Below are 21977 nucleotides of genomic sequence, written 5' to 3'. Positions count from 1 at the left end.
GGACTGCTTGCAAGTATTAAAGAGGGCAAAAGAGAGACTCACCTGACTGAAAGAGGGCTCAGGTTTGAGTTATTGGGCATTTTTACACATACATTTGTCTGCTCCAACATGTCAGAAATTCATCACATTGGAGCAGACTTGATTAATCAAGCCTGCTCCACATGCAAGCTGATGAGCCCAGTGCTGCATTGCATACATTTGTATAAATGGCAAGATGCTCATCAACACTGAAAAAAGGTGGCGGTGCACTTTTGAATTAAAATACTTTCAATGTGTTTAATTCAAGAGTGCGCTGCCACCATTTTCTCAGTGCTGACACACATTTTGCCATTTATACAAGTGCATGTGCTGCAGCACCAGGAGCTTTTAAAAATGCACAGCCCTGTGGCACAAGCATGTGTACAAATGCCCTTTAAGCCTAGAGTCTGCACCAGGCAGATCTTGCTCTGGCAGCTATGAAGGAAAAAGTTCCTGACAGCAGAGCATCAGGACTCCTGAACTGACAGTGGAGCTGAATGAGAAACTCTGCTGAATGGGAGACAAGGGAAGTACCTGGGGCAGAAAGAGGCTCCTATCTATTAGGCAGATGGCCTTGGTTTTAGGTTAATCCCAGAGAAGGTTTGGGTGTCTTCTAGAGGATGTAGATGCTTTGATTTAGTTTAGGGCCCTTGAGCCCTAAACTAGGGTTTAGCCTTGAAACCTGCTGCAGCAGGCTCAAGGCCCATTTTAGAGACCAGGATCAGAAGGTCCATAGGTCAGGAGGAGACTGAACCAGATTAGGGGGTCCCCAAGCCTAGAGAGGGGGCTGAGAGATGGACAGAGGGGTCCATGGGCCCAGAGAGGGTCTACTTGTGGGACCAGAAATCTGAGAGTTCAGGGAGAAGCTAAGTAAGAGACAAGGAGGCTTGAAAGTCCAGGCAGGGGCTAAGAGTGTGAAATGAGAACATCAAGGATTTCTGACACCCACGAGGCTTAGGGTATGGTTTTGGGGATGAATAGAGCCATACAGCTACAGGTGCCCTACAGGGTATACACAGGGCAGGAGGGACTATTTGGACTTGTGGGCTGAGTTGGGACCAATAGGAAGGAAGGACCTGGTGTGGGATTTGACAAGATTGGGGATCACTCTAAGGCCCATGGGAAGCCTTAACCAAATATCAATAAAAATAAGGTATGATGAGTAAGTATTTGAGGGAAGGTGACATTAGAGTGAGAGTTGGGCAGGAGCCTTATAGCAACCAGGGGCATCATGGCCACCCCTGTGGCCATAAGCCTGCTATACATAGTCACTACAAATATCCCAGATATTCAAATATTTGCCCCACAACTTGCACCAAAACTGTTTATCACAGAGCCTTCACCACAGCTTCTTTTACAGGTTCCCAAGCTTCTTCTCTATACATCCTGGTTCATTATTATGGAAGACTGGCAGCTTTGCTATGGTTAAAGCAGAGAACCCTTTTCTGTTTAAGGAATGACTCGATGTGCTATAAAATCTATATGCTTACTCAGACGATATTCAAATTTAGTGTTCCAGGGAACAGAAAGAAGGAAGGGTAAGAACAAGAGTTCCAAATATGGGATCATTTGAGCAACAGGCTCTCAGGATATAGCTCCCTGAAAGAAATGCCTCCAGTGCACTCCTCTGATATAGCAGTAAGCCGCTATCAAGTCCCCTCTCAACCTCTCTTCTTTAGGCTAAAGAGGCCCAGGTCCCTCAGCCTTTCCTCATACGGCTGCCTGGCAAGTCCCTGATGGGTGGCTCTTTGCTGGACCCTCTCAAGTTTTTCTACGTCTTTATTGAAGTGCAGCGCCCAGAACTGAACACAGTACTCCAACTGTGGTCTCACCAGTGTTGAGTACAGCGGGACTATCACTTCCTTACTTTTATATGAGATGCATCAGTTGATGCATGCCAGCATGTTGTTTTCCCTGCTGGCCACCACATCACACTGATGGCTCATGTTGATACAATGGTCAATCATTACCCCTGGGTTCCTTTTGGCCATGGTGCCAATCAGGCTGTCACCTCTAAGCCTGTATGTATGTTGAGGGTTATTTGCCCCCAGATGGAGCACCTTACACTTGGAAGTGTTAAACTTCATCTGGTTCTGATCTGCCCAACTCTCTAGCCTGTCCAGGTCCACCTGTATCTGCAACCTATCTTCTGGTGTGGCCACACTGCCCCATAACTTGGTATCATCCGCAAACTTGGCCAGCGAGCTTTTACTTCTCCATTCAAATCATTGATAAAGATGTTGAAAAGCATCGGTCCAAGCATGGACCCCTGAGGGACACCACTGGCCACTTTGCACCACGATGACACAGATCCGTTCATGAAAACTCTCTGGGTCCTAGCCTGTAGCCAGCTTCCCACCCACTGAACCATCACACAACTGAGCCCACAATCTTTCAGTTTTCCCACAAGAATATCATGGGGTACTAGATCAAAAGCCTTTTGGAAGTCTAGGTATATAATGTCTACCTTGTATCCCATGTCCAGGTGGCGAGAGACCTGGTCGTAGAAGGAGATAAGATTGGTAAGACAAGACCTACCCGCAACAAAGCCATGCTGGCTGTCATTCAGAATCTTACCTTCCATGAACGTATTACACATAGATTCTTTAATGAGCTTTTCCAGGATTTTCCGTGGGATAGAGGTTAGGCTGATAGGCCAATAGCCTGGAACGCTGCCTAACACAATAAATACTGTGGTATCTGGGCACATCTACATGTGTTATTAATATGGTTTAAGCTTATTGCATAGTAAAATAAGGCAGAGTAAGCTTTTCCCAGGAATGCATCTACATGTGCACCTGTGGGGAGCAAATTTGCTCCTAATGAGAGCAGTTCAGGGCAGGGCTGCTCCTGTCCTGTTCTACCCCCCTACAGCAGCCAGGGGGAGCTCCAGTTTCCTCCAGGTGCCAACCCCATGCTTGAAGTGGGCCCTGGGGTCAGGCTTGGGTTCAAGGGAGTTGGGGGAGCTTTCCTGTGTCCATGGCTCCACATCCTGATCATCAGGGTCAAGAGCTGGAAAACAGTCCCTTACCCTGGGCATCTGCCTGCCTCCCAGCTCCATACCCCAATCCACAGCCCTGCAGCTGCCCAGGGGAGGGAAGAGTTCCCCCACACCCTGCTGCCTGGGCAATTTGCTCCCAGTCAGCTGTCTATACATGTGCTACTGCACAGTAGCTACTAGACACATCTACATGTGTCACTATGGTGACATTGTTACTGTGCCATGATTTAGTACTTCCAAAAGAAAGTATGGGCTTTATTTTGGACATTGTTACTGTGCCTTTTGGACATTGTTACTGCACTATTTGGACATTATTACTGCACTGTGATTTAGTACTTCCAAAATGATATACTAAATCACAGTGTAGAAACAGCTCATACTGTACTGTACATGCAGCACACTATTATTTTTAGCAGCTACTTCACTATAGTGGTACACTATTGGGGGGGAGTGCATCGCTACTGTGATGTAGTTGCTGATCGTGTACAGAAACCCATGGATGCTATGTTTCTGTAGCACACTGCTATGGTGATGCAGCATCATGTATAGATGTGGCCACTGTGCAGTAAATCTTCTACCTGTATCTGCAGACACTAACCAGCCATGCAGAAGACTAACTTTCTGCACAGTAAACTCTGTGCATGTGTAAATGGTTACACATTGTACTGTGCAGTAGACTAGTCTACTACTGTAGACCCTCTGTAGCCTTATCCCTCTTAGCACTATCATTTTTATCACTTTGATAAAAATACAGCCCCAACTGCCAGAATTAATTACTCCAATCATCCACAAAGGACCTATATTCAAGTGACTGACATACGAGGTGCACACAAAATTAAATCTCACAGAGAACAGGATGTAAGGACAATTTTAGCAGTAGATGATTATGGGAACCATGGGCAACAAATATGCTGTAGAGAAAATGTCTCAAATCACCCTGACTAGTATGAGGCAGAAACTCCTCATTCAACTATACACTCTATGTGCTTTATATTCTTTCTAAAAAATGTTTCATATCTGTAGTTTGGCTTTGATTACTCATACTTATTAAATTATATTTAATTAACTGTTAACAGAAGAGGTTTTTTGACTTAGGAGAAAGGTGGGGAAAGAGCAGAAGATAATTCCAGAAAAAGAAATGAAAGCTTTTGGAAAACATTTCCTTGCAATAGTAAAAGCAGAAGTAAAGAAAACTTCAATCCAAATGGACATTCCTTGGGGATAACTATTTTTAGAATTCAATTAACTGATCACCATCTCAAATTCAAATATTAATTGATTTTAGATATCATTTCTTGGGAATGGATATTAGTTTTCTCTGTACCAGACTTATAGCCCAGGTGTATTTTTGATACTTTTGTGTTAATCCCCATCAGGTGAGCATGTGAATCCCTAGTTTACAAAATACTAGTATTACCTTCCCTATTGATTACCATCCATCTCATGGTGGCCAAAGCTCATGGATTCTGAAAAACAACTTCCTGCATTCAAATCTTTAAATCTATAACTTTTCTATCTTGAACTTGGAATCAATCTCTACAAGCATACACTTAGAGTTTGGTATCTTTGACAAACACAGATCAAATAATCAGAAATGGTATATACAGAGATAGATAGTAGGGCTTTGCGAAGCTTTGGGTGCTGATTCAATTCAGACGAGATTCAAGCCGATTTGGTGGCTAAATCTCTGAATCCAAATTGAATCAGGGGACCAATTAAAAGGTCTGAATTGATTCGAAGCTCTCTGAATCAATTCAGAAAAGATTCAGAGAGCTCCTTTGAGTTGGGCAGTCCTTGCCTGCTGCAGCAGGGAGCTGGACCCAGACTCTGCTGTAAGTAGGGGTTGGGGGAGGGGTGGCTGGACGAGGGGGGAGGGGAGCATGGGAGGACCCCTGCCATGCCCCATCCCCTGCCTGCTCCCCCAGCTCCCTTGTGTGCCTCCCAACCCCTGCTCACTCCCCCAGCGCCCCCATGGCTGCCCTGCCTGCCCCAGCTCTGGCCCTTTAAGAAAAAAATAAATAAAAGACTCACCAGCTGCTGCAGCAGCCTTGGGGCTTCAGGGGGGCACATGTAGCATGGGGCAGTGGGGAGCAGTGGGGATCCCCCCCCCCCCCGGCCAGGCAGCAGCTGGTGAGTTGGGGCTTTTTTTGTTTTTTTTGTTTTTTAAAGGGCCAAAGCTGAGGCGGGCAGCGCAGCCATGGGGTGGCTGGAAGAGTGGGTGGGGGTCTGGGAGCTCATGGCAGAGCCCCCCTGTGTGGCATGGGGCAGGGGGGACAGCAGGAATTGACCCCCCTCCACCCCCGCCTGGCAGCAGCCAGTTCATGGGGGCATTTTTTTTTTTTCAAACAGCTGACAGCTGGGGCCAGACAGGGCTGCCCATGAGAGAAGGAGGGGGATGGGGCCTGTGTGATTTGGAGATTCATCTGATTTGGCAGCAGCTGAATCTGTGAATCATATTCAGCCAAATCGATTCAGGGCAGTGATTTGAATCATGGAATCAAATCACTGTCCCCCAAATCGGCCAAATCCAAAGTGGGGAATGAAAGATGTCATTGACTTTTTCAAAAATCACTGGCAATATTTGTAAACTCAGCAATGTCCATTCTGTTTCCCCGTAAAATCCAATCTACAATCTAATTATATTCCATTTGCCATTGTGTCATTGGCCAAACTGATTTATGGCTTTGTGTTATGTTATTAGGAAAGGCCCTATATCAAACCGTATTTAGTCCTGATGTAATCCATGAAGTGACTGTGACAGGTCAGATTCTCAGCTGATACAAATCAATATAACTCTCCTGACTTCAGTAGAACAATGCTGGTTTACACCAGACAAAGACTGACCCCAGTTTGTCTTGGGTACATGTGTAGGCAGAGATGCTTTGAAAATGTAATCTCCTTAACCACTCTCCTGATTCTATGATGATATCCTAAACTTAACCAGACTGGCATTTGGAAAAATCAGCATTACTCCCTTGAAGTCAATGATGCCATACAAATTTATATCAGCTGAGAACCTGGCTCATCCTGAAGACATAAGGGTCTTGTTAGCCTAAATAACCAAATCTGACAATTAGTTTGTGTCCTTCAGGTATAGTAGAGTGTTTATGTGACATTGAACACACGGTAAATCCAGTTAGGTTTTCAAAGGTAGAATTACAGACCATGTGTACCCTTTCTGTTGATCTTCAAAGTGCATATCAGCTCGAATACGAGAGAGCCTAGAAATCAAAATGCTCGCTCTTGGGTTTTTTCCCCAGTTAAATTAAGAAATGAACCTAAAACACTCCAAGATGCATAATCACTCTCTCTGTGTATTTTCCATCTCTCCCACCAAGCCCTCTAGGTTGCAGCCTTTTAAAAGCATGACAATTATCCAGCTTAACGACAGGGTCTCCTCTCTTGCCTCAAGTTCTATTTTTTCCTTCCCTGCTTGCTACTAGCAATTACTGACAAAAGAAAAACTATTAAAATGATATTGCTGTCAAAACTGTAGCTAAAAATTGCCTTAGAACAATATAGCGCCCTTTCAAATGAATACACTTTCCCACAGAAGTTCTACCAGCCTTGATGCCTAATATTGTTGGTTTATCAGCTTAACAATAAACCCATTAGGAAACATGGCATGAACACGTCTCTCCTTTTTATGTTTGAACATAAAGCTTAACATCTTATTTAGATTTTTGCAAGAGAGGAAAAAAGTGAAACAACTTAATTAGGGCTCAGTCATGGAAATGAGAATGCTGTACAAAGCTGCTGTTCTTCACTAAAACAGTATGTTTCCTTCCAGTAATAATTATTGTCTCAAATTTGAATGAATTGAATCCCTTTTCCTATGTTCATCATGTTATACAATTCATCATTCATTCATTTTATATATGAAAGAAATTATTAATATCTTGCTTTTATTAACTGACCCACTAGATTCATTCCATTGAATGCTTCTAGCTATCAAATATAATAACATGCAGAGTCACCCCCTCACATGGGGCTCAACATGCAAAAATGTCAAAGGTTTTTTATGTTCTTTAAATATGGCTCATAAACTTCTTCAAACCATGGAAAAGTTGATTAAACGAATGTAAGCTGACAATAATAACAGAGGATGAGTCTACACGTATATTTTGATGTGCATTAGCCTATTTTAATTTGCACTAAAGAGTCACACAGAAAGCATGTTCTTTAGTTACTGCACATTAAAATAGGCTAATATGCCTTTTTCAAGTACCTCACAATGGAGGTACTAAATGTAATGCACTATTGCCTAAAGCATATTCATGAATGTGAAGATGTATCCAGTGAAGCCCACTTAAAGTAGCCTCATTTATGGTTCAGAGGATGTCTGGGCTTGTAGTTAGGACTGTGAACTAATAGTTAAAAGATCTAGATTTAAGTTCCAGTTCTTCCACAAACTCCTTGCATGTACTTGACATGTCATTTAGAGCCAAATCCCTGCTGGCTTTGCTTATTCCTACATTTAGGCTTCAGTGGGTATATCTACACAAGACACTTTACTGTGCAGTAACATAGCTTACTGCACATTAAGCATGTGAGTCTACACATGCACATGCTTACTGCACAGTAAAAAGCACAAAGCACGAGGAAATTTGCTACCTGAAAATGCAAGTAGCAAATTTACTCATGAGTAGTTATTGTGCAGTAATGCTCATGTAGATGCAAAACCATGCCACTAGGGGGCCAGTCTGAAGCTAACCCCAGGGCTCTGGGGCTGGGAGCCTTAAAGGCTCTCTGGCCTTTAAAAGCCTGCAGGCACAGAGAACTATGAGGAACAAGCAGGTAGCCTGAGGCCACACCAAGCCACTAGGCCCCCTGCATAGGCCACAGGCCTCCTGTGCCAGCCTGACTGCACCCCAGAGCCACTGTTTGCCCTTCAGGGCCACACATCTGCCAGGGCTGCATCATCCAAGCCTGCAGGGTACTGCAGGTTCCTGTCAGGCCTGCTATCACCTGGGCCCAGTTGCAGGCAGCTTCTGGCCACTAGGGCCAGCTCTACCTGCCCACCTCCAGCAACCTGGCTGAAACCTGCAAGTGCTGTGGGGCACTGCCTCACTCCGTGGCTTCCAGTCCCAAGTAGTGCCCCTGTGCTGGGCACTGCAGGCAGCTGCCCAGGCCCAGCAGCACAGAGACAGCTGTGCAGAGACCAGAAGAGCTGGCACAGGAGCCCCAGTGGCCTCATCCCAGACACCCCAGGCTACTTCCTGGGGCTACAACAGGATGCAGGAGAAGACTACTGACCTTGTGGTGCTGTGGGGTGAGGCTGAGGTGCTCAGGCAGTTTGTGCAGGATGAGTGCCCCAATGCTCATGTGTATAAGGGTCTGTCAGGCCAGATGTGGGAGTGTGGGCAGTACTGGTTGGCATGGCAGTGACACATAAAGGTCAAGACTTTGTGGGCACAGTGGGTTTCCATCTTTGACCACAATTGTTGCATCCCAGGACCCAGGTGACAGCCATGCTATGTACTAAGGCACGAGCAACCTGCCCAAGCCCCCACTCTTGCCTAGAACCTGCAGTGATGTATTGCTGAGGAAGGGCCCCTCAGGGTGGCAGCAGCCCATCCTACTGAGGTCCCTGCCTGCAGCCTCCACCAGCAGCTTGGTGTCTCCAGGCCAGTGTTTCCACAGCCTCAGCCCAGGTCACAAGTCACAGCTGGCCCTGACACAGCCTGCCACCAGGAGTGCCAGTTCCTCCCCCCTGGAGGGGGGCAGGGGGGGCTGCCTGAGCATCTATGCATCTATGGGGCTCTGCCTCATAGGTGCCCCTACCCCATGGCCACCCAACCCAGGATGGCACCCACAAACACCATCACGTTGTAAATAGTTTTCATGGGAAAGAGGGTGCTTTATTGTTGGTGGTTGGTGGAGGGGCACTGTTTGTTGGAGAGGGAGGGGGGCAGAGGTCTGGTTGTTGGAGAAGGACGAGGCAGGTGCTCTGTCTGTTGTGTGGGGAATAAAGTGTTTTTCTTCTGAAAAAAGTCTGCAGTGAGTGTGGTTCTGGGGGTGGGCAAGGGGTGTTGAGGGGTCAATAAGCAGCTATCCAGGTGGGCCACAGTCAGGAGTGCAGAAGGAGGTGGTCATCCAGTGCCTCCTGCACCCAGTGCCCTGGTTCCCACTGATGGGTGTACAGTTTGCCTAGGGCTTCGGGGAGGGGGTGGTGCTGCCACTGCCACTACCACTGCCACTACTGCAGCAGGTGGTTCTTCAACTGCCAGGCATCTTCATGAAACAGCTCTCCCCAGGCCTCACAGATTTTATTAATCATGCAAACTGCAACAATGACCCAGGGGATGTTGTCCTCAGTGGACTCAAGGCAGGGAGTGAGGGTGCACCAACATCCCTTGAGGTGCCCAAAGGCACACTCCACCAGGGTGTGAGTCTGGCCCAGGCACTGGTTAAAGTGGGCGTGGCAAGGGTCCAGCTGTCCAGTGTATGGCTGCAAGCGCCATGGGAGGAATGGGTAGATGGGGTCCCTGATGAGGAGGAGTGGGACCACCACAGCACCCAGCTGGAGGTCTGGTATGAAGCTCCCATTCTGCCCCAGAGCTGGCAGAGCAGAGTTGCTGAAGATGTGGTCATCATGGCTACTTCCCACTCAGCTGGCGCTCACATTAGAGAAGGCACCACAGTGGTCAATGGCTGCCTGGAGTATCACAAAGTGAAAGCCCCTCTGGCTGTAGTAGGGGTGATCAGCATGGGCCAGGCATGTAACAGGGATGTGGGTCCCATCCAGGGCCCTGGTGCACTTGGGGAATCCCAGGGCATGGAACCCCACCACCACCTCCAGGGGGTCATGCACATGAAGCACCATGTGCCCCAGAACGTTGTGGAGAGTACCGCACACCTCCAGGACAGTCTTCTCAGTGGTGACCTTACCCATGCCAAAGAGATGGCACACATAACAAAGGGTGGTGAGCATGAGCAGCTAGAGCAGGGCAAGGGCCAGCCAGGTGTCCATGGGAAGGAGATGCCACAAGCTGGTGTCCCGCCACTCTAGGTGGAGGAGAAGCTGTTTCAGGAGGTCCAGGAAGATGGGCCAGGTCATCCTGAATGCCTCCATCCACTGCTCATCATTACAGATGGCCTGGACAACATGCTACCGCCAGTCCTGGCTGGGCAGGCAGGCCCAGATGCAGGGGAGCATCCAGGAGCCCATAGTTGTTGTCCCTGCCAGGGTCTGACCAGCAAGGTGGGGTCCAGGTGGCAGCTGTGTAGTGGCAGGGGCCCTTGGATGACATGATGCAGTCAGTCACTGCACACAGGAGAGCCAGTAGGGCCCAGATGGGCTTGACCCAGCCAGCAGCCAGTGCAGTGGACCAACAAGGCCAGCACAGTGGACAATAGGATCCTGGTGTCCTGGGCATCACTGCTAGGGGCAGAAGCTGGAGCAGCCCTGGTGCAGGGAGGCAGAAGCAGCAATGACACAGCTGCCTTAGCACTCTGCATGCTGCTTCTGGCCAGGGAAGTGTCTGGCCAGGGAGCAGAGAGCAGAGCTGCCTTTTCATGATGGGCTCCAGCTGTGGACAGCTGAAACCAGAGCCTAGAGCTCCCCTGGTAGCATCAGGGTCCCACTGCAGGGCCCCAAGAAGTGGGAGCAGTTTGCTGCCATTAGCAGCAAATCTGTTTCTGCTTCCTTGCACGTGTAGATGCCTGCCTAAGAGCATTTACTTGCAAGTAGTTTATTTGCCAGTAAATTGCTCCAGCATTAAATGTATGTATAGACACACCCAGTGGGGCTGTGTCTACATGAGCAGGCAACAGCACAGCTGTTACTGCATAGTCATTTAGTATTTGCTGAAGAAAGTGCTAAATGACTGTGTCGTAACCAGTGTTACCGTGAAGTCCCGATGCCGCACAGTTATATTTAGCAGCTGCTGGACAGTAGTATCGGCATCATGGTTCATGCTCAGTAATTCTACATATCCATAGCATTAAACTATGGCACAGTAGCTCATCACTACAAAAATGTAGCATCTGATGTAGACATACTCTGGGTGCACCTGTGGTGAGGCAGTAGGGGGTGTTCCTGCACTGAGCCACCCACCTCACTGCACCAACCACCTGCCAGGCTCCGAGTGGTTCCTTGGGGGTGCCTCACATCTGGCTGACCCCCTTCCAGGAGCACATCCACAAGCCTGGGGGTTACACTGCCACCACCCAAGGTCTGGATTGTTTCTAGCTCCTGTGCCCCCTAGGATACACAGGCCTTGTAGTCCTAGAGAGTACTCAACCCACTGCAAGAACTTGAGGTGCTTCCCTTAGTCTGAAGCACAAATAGTAGTTTCCCTTAGTCAGCCAAAGGAGACCCCAAGGCATAATCTAGACCCTTTCCCAATAAGTACCCCATGCTAGGTACAGAGGAGAAGTTTCTTGATTGCAAGGAGTTGGTTTGGAATAGGGTACAGGGTAGAGCAATATCAAAGAATAACCCTTAGAGCAAACAGTGGCATGGTAGCCTCTGATCATGCATCTGAGTTACTGCAGACTATATATCTAGTTAGATTTCAAGTAGCTTACTCACAAGTATCATCTGGAGGCTGATAGAGCTTTCCTCTGGAGGCAGGCAGTTCATAGTGGGTCCATGTGTTTCGAGAGAGAGAGAAAGCTGCGCAAGTTCATCTGCCCTGTGTCTTCATCATGGCTGCTGCCCCTCCTCCTGTGCGGTCTTTAACTTGTATAGATCTTATGACCTCATTTACCTGATCCAGTGAAGGCCAGCAGTTGTTGCTGGCAACCAACCAATTTGAAATGCATCACTGGATGATGGGTAGACTGGCAGGGTCTCTAGCCCCACTCCCAGTCCTGATGGCATTGCTTATAACAATAGGAAGTTTAAGCCCCCACCTAGGTGTGTGAGGCCAGTCATGTAAAAAAAGGGAGCAGGGTCCCCCCTCCCTCTGGATGTATTCAGCTCAGGTTACAATTCAGGGTTACCTGAAGCAGATGGGGTGAGGCTGCCTGCCCACCACGATGCCCATGGTAACCAAATTGTCAGATAGGTAAGAAAACAATAGCAAGGAAAAACCTAATAGAAGCATAAGGGAAGAGGCTGGGGTGCAGCTGAGGTGGCATTTTGCCACAGTGTCTACACATGCTTTTGATGCTAGAGCTGTTTACTCAGAGGTTTACTAGCCCCAACCTCCACTACCCCACCTGGGGCAATTTGGCACATGACAGAGCGCTCGTACACAGGCATTCCCCAGGGACAAGTAGCACATAGTTGTGCTGCTGCTATTTGTCCCCTGGAAAATGCACCTGCACACTTACCTGAATCGCATGTGGCTCGGCATTGTTAGTGCAAGTAGTGGGATAAGTCCCTGCCTCAGAGAACTTAATAGAAAAAAAAAAAAGAAGGGGTTGTAGAAAAGAGGCATTGTTATTCAAATTGTATGTATGCCTAGATGTTTTTTAGTTTATAACCACTAAACTGGGATTATAGCAGCCTGGGTTCTATTCTCCAGTCTATTGTTGCCCTTGCTGTGTAATATCAGGTTACCTTTCCATACCTTGGTTCACCTTCCTTCTGACCATTATCTATCCTGCCCGCTTAGATGCACAATAGATTCACCATTAGCTACCTAAAAATATACTAAATAAACTTAAATGAGGAATAGATTAGAAGAACTTTCATTCCATTCTTAAATCTCTTGAAATGTTGTGCTCCATCACTCTTCCTTTTACCTCAGTATAAATTAGCCATGAATCCACTAAATTAGCAAGTTATATCAGTCTGAGAAGCTGTGAACTAGTTCATTGGAAACTGAATATTTTCGTTCATTGCAAGATCCAACACTTAGTCAGATCTAGGAAGAAATACCAACTTGTCACTAGACATTTCAAAAAGCTTTCATAAAAAGAAAAATCTTATGAACCTTTTTAAAGAACAAAAATAAGAACCCCAAACTTTGGGGGGCATAAAAGTAGTTTCTGCAAAACATTTTCTATTTAAACTTGATCATTTAAAGGAAAACCGTAATAAGTTACTGAATGGTTTTGGTTTTCAGTTTCCATTTTTTTTTTTGTTTTACAAAAAGGGGGATAAAATCAACCAAACCAAAAAGTTCCACCAAAATAAAATTTTAATTTTGTCAAGAAGTCATTTTTGATTGCCAACAACATATTGAGGAGTAGTCATTTTAATGGGACTTTCTTCTACTATTCAATATATTCAAATATTTTCTCCTCAGGGGTGAAGTATGGTAGTCTGAGACTCAGGAATACTAGCCTAGTGCCCCTCAAGTGACTTTGGCTCCACTCTTTGACAGCACCCACTGAGCAAAGCTATGGCCTCCACACCAAGGCCACTCAACCCTGGAACCTCATATCCCTGACACCATGGAATTAATGAACATTTGACCTTTACTTGCCTTTCACTGAATTCTTCAGTCTAAAAGCACAAATGGAGGCTTGCTAGAAAGGAAAACAAAGTGGAAGATCAAAGTTGATCATAAAAATGGAGTCACATAAACAGTATAAAACATTCTGAATTTCATTCTTGTTAGATCAGATGTGAGCCCTCCACAAACTCTTCACCTCAGAGGAAGTCAGACACAGGATATGTGAACATCCTGGACCCTCTATAAAATGGTTCTTTTTAATTATCAGGTGCCAGTTGTTCTGACTCAAATATACTTTGGGGCTGAGATGCTCAAAGATGCCTAGATCAGGAATATCAAAGTCATCTGTCTCTGGGGCCAGTTGAGTGGTGTAGAGCCAGTCCCATGGGCCCAATAGGACCCCAAGATAATGCCCCATACGATGCCAGATCCAGAACCTGCATAATTTTCTCTGGCCAGTGTGGGACTACAATATATGCAGCACAACTCAGTCTGGATCAAGACTCAAGCCACATCTAGTGTCTGCTCCAGCTGTTTCAAGGGCAGGTACCAGCCTGGGCTGGTTAGAGTGGGAACTGCATGCAGGGCAGTGCTGAATCAGCCAGAGCAAGTGCTAAATCTGGCATGTAGGGGACCCATGAATTTTCTCCCTCCTCCCCTCCCCCCTCTGTCCCCCCCCAAAATCTTGCATATGTGTTGGATTCAGTGCCTACTCTGGCCAGTCCAGAACTGTGCCACACATGACATCCACAGCACCTGTCCTGGGACCCCTCTTCATGCAGCTCCTGCCCCAGACCAGCTGGAGTGGGTGCCTCATGCAAACTGGTTCTCAGATATGCAAACTGGTTCTCGGAGCAGGCATTGCATGTAGCATAGTCTCAAACCAGCAAGAGCAAGTGCTGTGGGTGCTGGATCCTGCATGTGGGTGCATGGTCTCAGAATGGCCTTTTGTGGGGCCAGCACGAAAGGCCAGATGCTGTGGCTCCATGGGCTAAATCCAGCCCAAAAGCTGTATCTTGATGTCCTTGTCCCAGAGGATCTGAACACTATTTCCTGTCTATTTTCATGAGACCTCAACTTCCAAGTTTGAAGTTCTAAGCTTTCAGTCCCAATGCCTGGTTATTGCTGTAAGAATGGAAATTTATACATGTTCCAGGCTCTTTCAAAGCAGATGGAATTGAAGGTTCACATTTCAAAAATGTAAATTCTGCGTATCCAAGGTGCTGAAAAGAAAAATTATCTGAAAGGCATCTACAGTAACACCAACTGACAGCATTCTTCATTAAACAGGTTAGACCTTGTGGACCTGATCCAGAGTCTGTGTATCCCAGCCAAATGCCTAGGCATTTTTTTATAAGAAACAAGCAGATCAATTTATCATTTCATTATCCATATAACTGTCCCTTTGAGGTTCATCCTGACATCTAGATGAGTATTGAGCAGATTTACACTGAAGGAAATCTTACCTTAGAAGAGTTTCTGAAAAAGATTTCTCCAGAATTCATTTTGCCTGCCAGAACCCCAGTATTCTTGGTTCTAAAGAATGATTAGACACTATCATCAATGTCATCTTTCCTGCCATCTACCACACACACATACCAGCACCACCATCCAGATTTCTGGGCCATAAATAAGGTCACCATACAGATTAGGCATTCTCTGCCACTTATTAACAAGTTTTATTTCTCACGGGTTTTTCCTCTTTTTTTGTCAAAAAAAGATGAACATTTGGAAGTTTCAATTTTTGATTTCTTATTTTCCTCTTGAAGTGTTGCTTTGGCCACACAAAGGGGCTTTTTTTTTAACTAAAGCTTTTCAAGCATATGGAATGTTGATTTCTGAACTGTCAGAGTTTGTCAGATAAATTTGTAAAAAACAAAGCTAACAAATTCACATGATGACTCTTGATGTTGAAAGAGCCAATATGTGCCAAGTTCTATATAACATTGTCAGCAGAGCTCATCAAAAATACAATTTATTTCAAAAGGAAAAATTTTCCCAGTAATGATCATTTTTCATACTGAATTAGGAGGAAAAAGTGAAAATGTTCAAGAAGTTCCAAGAAAAAGATGTATTTTGAGACAATCAAAAAGCATTTGCCAGGTCCCCATTGAGAATTGACTGAATCAGAGCAAAATTGGCACAGGACTTTCAGGTAAACAAACAAGAATCCAACATTTCAGTTTCCCCAATGGAAAATCAAGACTTTTCTGGCAAAATCAACAATTTGAAGTGCAAAATTTCAATTTACTTGGTGCTTTCCCCTTTATTGTAGTTATAAGAGAGTGACAATGGGTGGGCAAGTGGCTACAGTCCCCTGGTGCTTCAGGGAAGGGGGACACTCAATACACATCGACAGCAAACAGAGGAGATGACATCCCCCCCAGCAGCAATGAACCTCTGGCTGCTGCTCCTGCATTCTGTGCCACCACCACCCAGGCCACAGAACTGGCCAATTACACCTCAATGTAATTACTTCCATCCATAGCAAACTGGGTTGTAGAGTTTGGGTAAAGCCAGGGTATTTCTGCTGCTTATCGTGTGTGTGGTGGAAGAAGGGAATAAAACATGAGAGAAAAAAATAGATGAAAAAAGTGAGCATGAGAGAAGGATATAAGTAAGTCTGGAATGCTGATGTAGCTGACTGTGGGGAGGGATGGAAAAAAAGCTGCATGAAAGAGCCAAAAAAACAATTCTATATGTTAACTGTTTTATCATGGGGCCAACATCTCCTGCAGTGCTATGGAATGAATACACCACAAACCCAGAGGTCTTCCAAAATCTGCCCAATGTCCATGAGGGCAAGCACATAACAAGTATATATGTGGGATGATACTTATGGTCAGAAATGATCCTGACTTGAGAAGGTAGCTGGTCTAGATGACCTAGACAACTCTTGCAGCCCTACTTTCCTATTATTCTGTGTGTGTGTGTAAGTATACATATTCACCTGCACACATGCACACTCACCCCCAATATATAATATGCATTCATGTGTATAAGTGTGTTGTTTGTGTATGCATAATTAGATAGATAGATTATAGCAGTAAGATACGCAATTGATCTATCTTTTGAATCTTACTGCCATTATTTCTTGAATACTTATGGTTTCATTGACAGATAAATATGTCCACATATGGACCAAAATACCAGATGGTATAACTTGGCATAGCTTCATTGAAAAGAATTGTCTCAAGCTGTAAATTATCATAGACACCTGCTCACAGAGGTATAACAGCAATGCCAGATTATGACATGCTGAAGCCCTAAATTCATTTTAAGAGGCCCCATACAATAAAAATAATCCTCAAAATTCACAATAATGGATTTTCATGAAATTTTAAGATAAATTATTGTTATTTCTGCACAAATTTATGAACTTAATATGAATAATAACTGGGGCCATACATATGTATATTTTTGTCATATTAGAATGTCCATTTTGTTTTATTTAGAGGCCCCTCATATTGTGAGGCCCTAACCTGTAGCGTAAGTAGCTTAAGCTTAAATCCAGCACTGTAAAACAGGGAAATTCCATGTCCTGGGCACCTTCAGGACATGGGGCAGCGTGGGCTGCTACACTGCTGGTAGCAGCAGCGTGACCAGCCACCCACTGTGGCAGTATCTATTTTTCCTCTGCACAGTTACACTACTGCCAGGTCAGAAACACAAATGTACATCAGTTAAGCACCAGCTAAACCATATTTGTTGTTTTACAGTATTTGGTACTGAATGAAAAGCAGGTATTTATGAGCAAGAACCATGCTTATAACCACTAAAATATTATTGCCCCTGAAAAATACGACATTTTCTGGATCCTCTTATTCTCAAGCTTGATTCCTTCTTGCCAAGGGGACCAAACTTCACAGTGATAAACAAAACATACAAACAAAAAACCCACTAACAAACATTTAAAAAATGCACTTATTAGCTGACTGGCATTTCTTAGAGTGTCCAGAAGAGAGCATGCACATCTCATGCACGGGACTGCATGAGTCACAGAAAGGAAGATACCCAACCACAGAGTAGAAGACAGTTTTTCAGGGAAATGTTTCATTTCCTTCAATCACTCTTCAGTTAACTCATCAGCCATATTTCTGTGAGGGAATGAACAGCGAGTTGTTATTATTCCAGTGACAGTTCTTCAGTTTAGGAAAGGAAAGCTCATTTTTAGAGTCTAACTCTACAAATTCATTGTCAAAAACAAAGCCAATGAAGCAGTGTGCTCAGGTCTTTCTGGCAACCTGAAAATTATAAAAAGAAAATAATTAATTGAATCATAGAATCACATCTAACAAAATGAAAATTAAATTCATTTTGCACTGCTTTACAAAATTCAGTGGTGATTTCAGGCATATTGTATTTCCTGAATTAGCAGGGTGTATGAATCCCAGCCCACCCCAAGAGCATATTTTAGGAGTTAAATGGAAAAAGAAAATAATCCTGTGTAGGAAAGAGGTGACCTGTCTGATCCAAGGGCAGGGCACAAGCAATAGGAAACTTGGGTCATTTTTGTCAGTACTGCTTACATAATAGCACTTCTTGGCATATAATGAAATTCCTCTTCTGTACTCCATGTCTAGGGTGATAAATGACAGGGCATATGTTTATTCTGCCTCCCTTTCTGACCTGGAAGCTGGCTTTCTGTTAAAAAAATAACAGACTAGGGGTGGCCTGCTCTCCTGTTAATGTTGGCCCTTGATCGTAGGCCTCGTCTAAATTAGAGAGTTTACAATATGATGTTAGATGATCAGCCAACTCATGCGAAAGAACAGGACAGCTGCATCCCCAACATCTACCTACAATGTGGGATTTAAAAAAACCCAAACTATTTTATCATTGGGAGTTTAATATGATTTACATATTCTGCCAGTAATAACTTGTAAATATGATAATGGAAGTTTAGTAACTCAAAAGCAATGCATCTAACATGAAGAAAATTTGCTTTAGACCTTGTCTTGACAGATAAAGGACACGTGTACATGTCACCTGCTGTATGGCGACATTGCTACAGCTCTGTGCTTTATACTTCCTTTTGGGTGGTTGTTGGTTTTGGTACGGGTGGTTACTGAGCTGTGCATGCAGCACACAGGTAAATTTTGCCTCTATGTCATCATAATTGTACGCTATACCCAGGGAGCGTGCCGCTACAGAAACATAGCTAGCGATCATGTGTAGACACATATGATCGCTATGTCACCATAGGGCAACATGTAGATGCACCCAAATGAGAAGTTAATCACAAAACAAAACAAAATGGTGGTTTATGTATTAGTGAGTATGACTTGAGCATACTTATCTGAAAAAAAAAAAAGAATCAAGTGCAAATTAGTTACAAATATACAAACTATTTTAAAATTATCATTTTCAAAAAGAAGAAAAAATGATGAGCCAAATCAGTTGGAAGAATGAACTTAATTAGAAAAAATGTGATTAATAATTGGAATTATTTAAGAACATCTTATTATAAGTTTATAAAGAAACAGTTCCACAGTTGCAAAAGTACACCATGCTGATTAAAAAAAAAAATTACCTCAGAGCAAAATTGAAGGCAGCTATAAAAATAAGAAAACCAGGTAGAGTGGGGAAGCTGATGATAATGAAGATAAATCAGGAGCTAGGAACGCTAGGAAAATGATAAGGGGAAAAAAAGGAATACATAGAGACATGGCCAGTTGAGTTAAGAACAACTGAAAGGAATTCTTTAAATATATTAAGACAAAAAGGAACTTTAACAATTACATCAGTTCATTACTGAAAGTAAATGATAAAATTGTCAATAATACATAAAAGCTAGGAATAGTCTATACATATTTTTGCTTTCTATGTGGAAAAAGCCATATGATATAGTCATATCATGAGACAAAGATAAAATATAACCTGCAGCATATTAAATGGGTTTAACATTGACTGACTGGTAGGTCTCAGAGTACTGCTACACGTTACACTTAGAACATGCTAACTGCACTTACAATGGTAATGTCTGAGTGTCAAAGCAGTAAAACACATGCTAAGAGATACAGTAACATAGTAAAGTTAGCCTTTTCCAGCAAAGAGGATCTCCAGATCGTATTATTGAACACAAGTTGAGCTAACTCAAACTGCTCCATGGAAACAATACAATCAGGAAATTCCATATAGTGTGGGGGTAGGGAGGAGGTTAGAGGGGTTAGCTGGGTTGTCAAACCCCCGCCCCATTGCACCAAAGGCATAAAGATATCAGCCCTGGGATCACACTGGAGCCAGTATATATACAATCTTATTTAGACTGTAGGGGCAGCTCAGAAAACTTTCTAAGTTGTATTAATGCTTACTACAATCTAAATAGAGCATGTACTAAATTTTTGAAACAATACTCTCAAAAAGGATCAATTCTTGTCCCTACCCTATTTAATATTTTATTAATAACTTGGAAAAGAAAACAGCATTATTATAGATACAGTTAGCAAATGATACAAAGACTTTGGGAGTGACAAATAAGGAAGAGAACATGTCACTGGTACAGAGCACTCGGGATCACTTTGTGGGCAATTTCTGTTTTTAAAATATTGGCTAGATCTCAGTTTCTGCACCTAGGAATAAAATATATAGTCGATACCAACAGGATACAGGGCTCTATCCTGGCAGCCAGTGGATGTGTGTACATGTGCAAATGCTGTGGGGTGGATTTACTCTAGAGTAATTTGCTCTAGAGTAAATTCACTCTGCACAGTCATTTTTCATGGGAGGATTTGGGAGCAGATTAGCTGCTTCTGGCAGCAGTCTGCTCTCATCCCCTGCACCAGCCCCCTGCAGCAACCACAGAGAACTAGAGGCTCCTCCTGGGTGCCCGCCCAGAAGCTGACAGGGAGCTATCTGTTGGTGGGCCAGGACTATGTCCCCCTGCTCTGGCAACAGGGAGCTCCCAGCCCTGGCTCCCCAATCAGGAACAAGAGGCTTGGAAAGAGCTGCAGGGGAGGGGAAGGTCCCAACCCACTGCCCCAGTCCTCCAGTCAGGCAGGTAGCAGTGAGCCCCCCAGCTGGGTGGGGCAAATTGGGGCAGGGGTCTGGGACCTGACCCTCCCCCATAGCTCTTTCCAAGCCCCATGCCTTGTTCACCCGATTGGGGCATGGGAATAGGAAAAATCTGCAGGATGGGAACTTCTGAACAGGATAGTTCCTGGACAGCCTGAAATGGGACAGTCCCAAACCACCCCAAGGTTGCATGGACAGACTTCCCTATGGAACCCAGGGCTGGCCAGGAATGGTCCCAGTCAGGGGCAGGTCTTAGTCAGCTTCAGTCTGGTTGGGGAACTCTCCCCATGCAAGGAGCTCCCAGTCCATGATCATAATTGCAAAGCTGGGGCCAGGAACAATCTCCCAGCCCCTGCTCTGTGATCACAATCATGGAGCCAGGGCTGGGAACTCCCTGCTGCTGGGGTACAGGGACATTGTCCCCACCTGGGCTTCACTGGAAGAGCCTGCCCAGGCAAGAGGCAACTTCCAGGGGCAGGGAGCAATCTCATGCCCTCTGCTGCCCAGGAGCAAATTTGCCCCTGGTTGGCCATCTACACAAGACTTACTGCATAGTAATTACTCACCAGTTATTTTGCTACTTGCTGGTAGTAACCAGCAGCACACTTATAAGATGAGAAACTCCCTTCTTGAGAGCACAGAGGCAGAAACGGATCTTGGAGTCATTATTGACTCCAAGATGAACATGGGCCGACAATGCAAGGTCATGGTTGGCAGGGCTAACTGCACCTTGTCATGCATCCACAGGTGCATCTCTAGCAGGACAAAGGAGGTGATCCTCCCCCTCTATGCAACACTGGTCAGGCCACAACTGGAGTACTGTGTCCAGTTCTGTGCCCCCCACTTCAGGAGAGATGTGGACAACACTGAAAGGGTCCAGAGAAGGGCCGGCCGAATGATCCGGGAACAACACGGCAGACCCTACAATGAGAGACTACGGGACCTGAACCTGTTCAGCCTTCCCAAGAGAAGGCTGAGGGGGGACCTGGTGTCAGTCTATAAACTCACTAGGGGGGACCAGAAGGGTTTGGGAGAGACCTTATTTCCCCTAGCGCCCCCTGGCATAACAAGGAATAATGGCCACAAGTTATTGGAGAGTAGGTTTAGATTAGACATCCATAAGAACTACTTCACAGTCAGGGCGGCTAGGATCTGGAACCAACTTCCAAGGGAAGTGGTGCTGGCTCCTACGCTGGGGGTCTTTAAGAGGAGGCTTGATGCCTACCTGGCTGGGATCATTTGAGCCAGTTTTTTTTTTTCTCCTGCCCAGGCAGGGGGTCAGACTTGAAGATCTATAAGGTGCCTTTAGACCCTATTTCTATGATTCTATGATTCTATGACACCAGTATCCACTTCATTGATAAAGAAGTTAAAGGACAGAGCCTTGGGGGACACCACTAGTCACAGAGTGCCACAATGATTCACTTCTGACAACCACCACTCTCTAGGTCTGGCCTCAGAGCCAATTCCCCAGCCATTGGACTGTGATATAGCCGAGGCCACAGTTCGCCAATTTTTCCAAGAGGAGATCATGGGACACCAGATCAAAGGCTTTTTTCAAGTCCAGATATGTGATGTCAATCTCTTCTCCC

The sequence above is a fragment of the Crocodylus siamensis genome, chromosome 2, assembly GCF_052110815.1.
Source record: "Crocodylus siamensis isolate JL-2025a chromosome 2, ASM5211081v1, whole genome shotgun sequence".
NCBI classification, from domain to species: Eukaryota; Metazoa; Chordata; order Crocodylia; family Crocodylidae; genus Crocodylus; species Crocodylus siamensis.
This window is presented reverse-complemented; position numbering follows the sequence as displayed.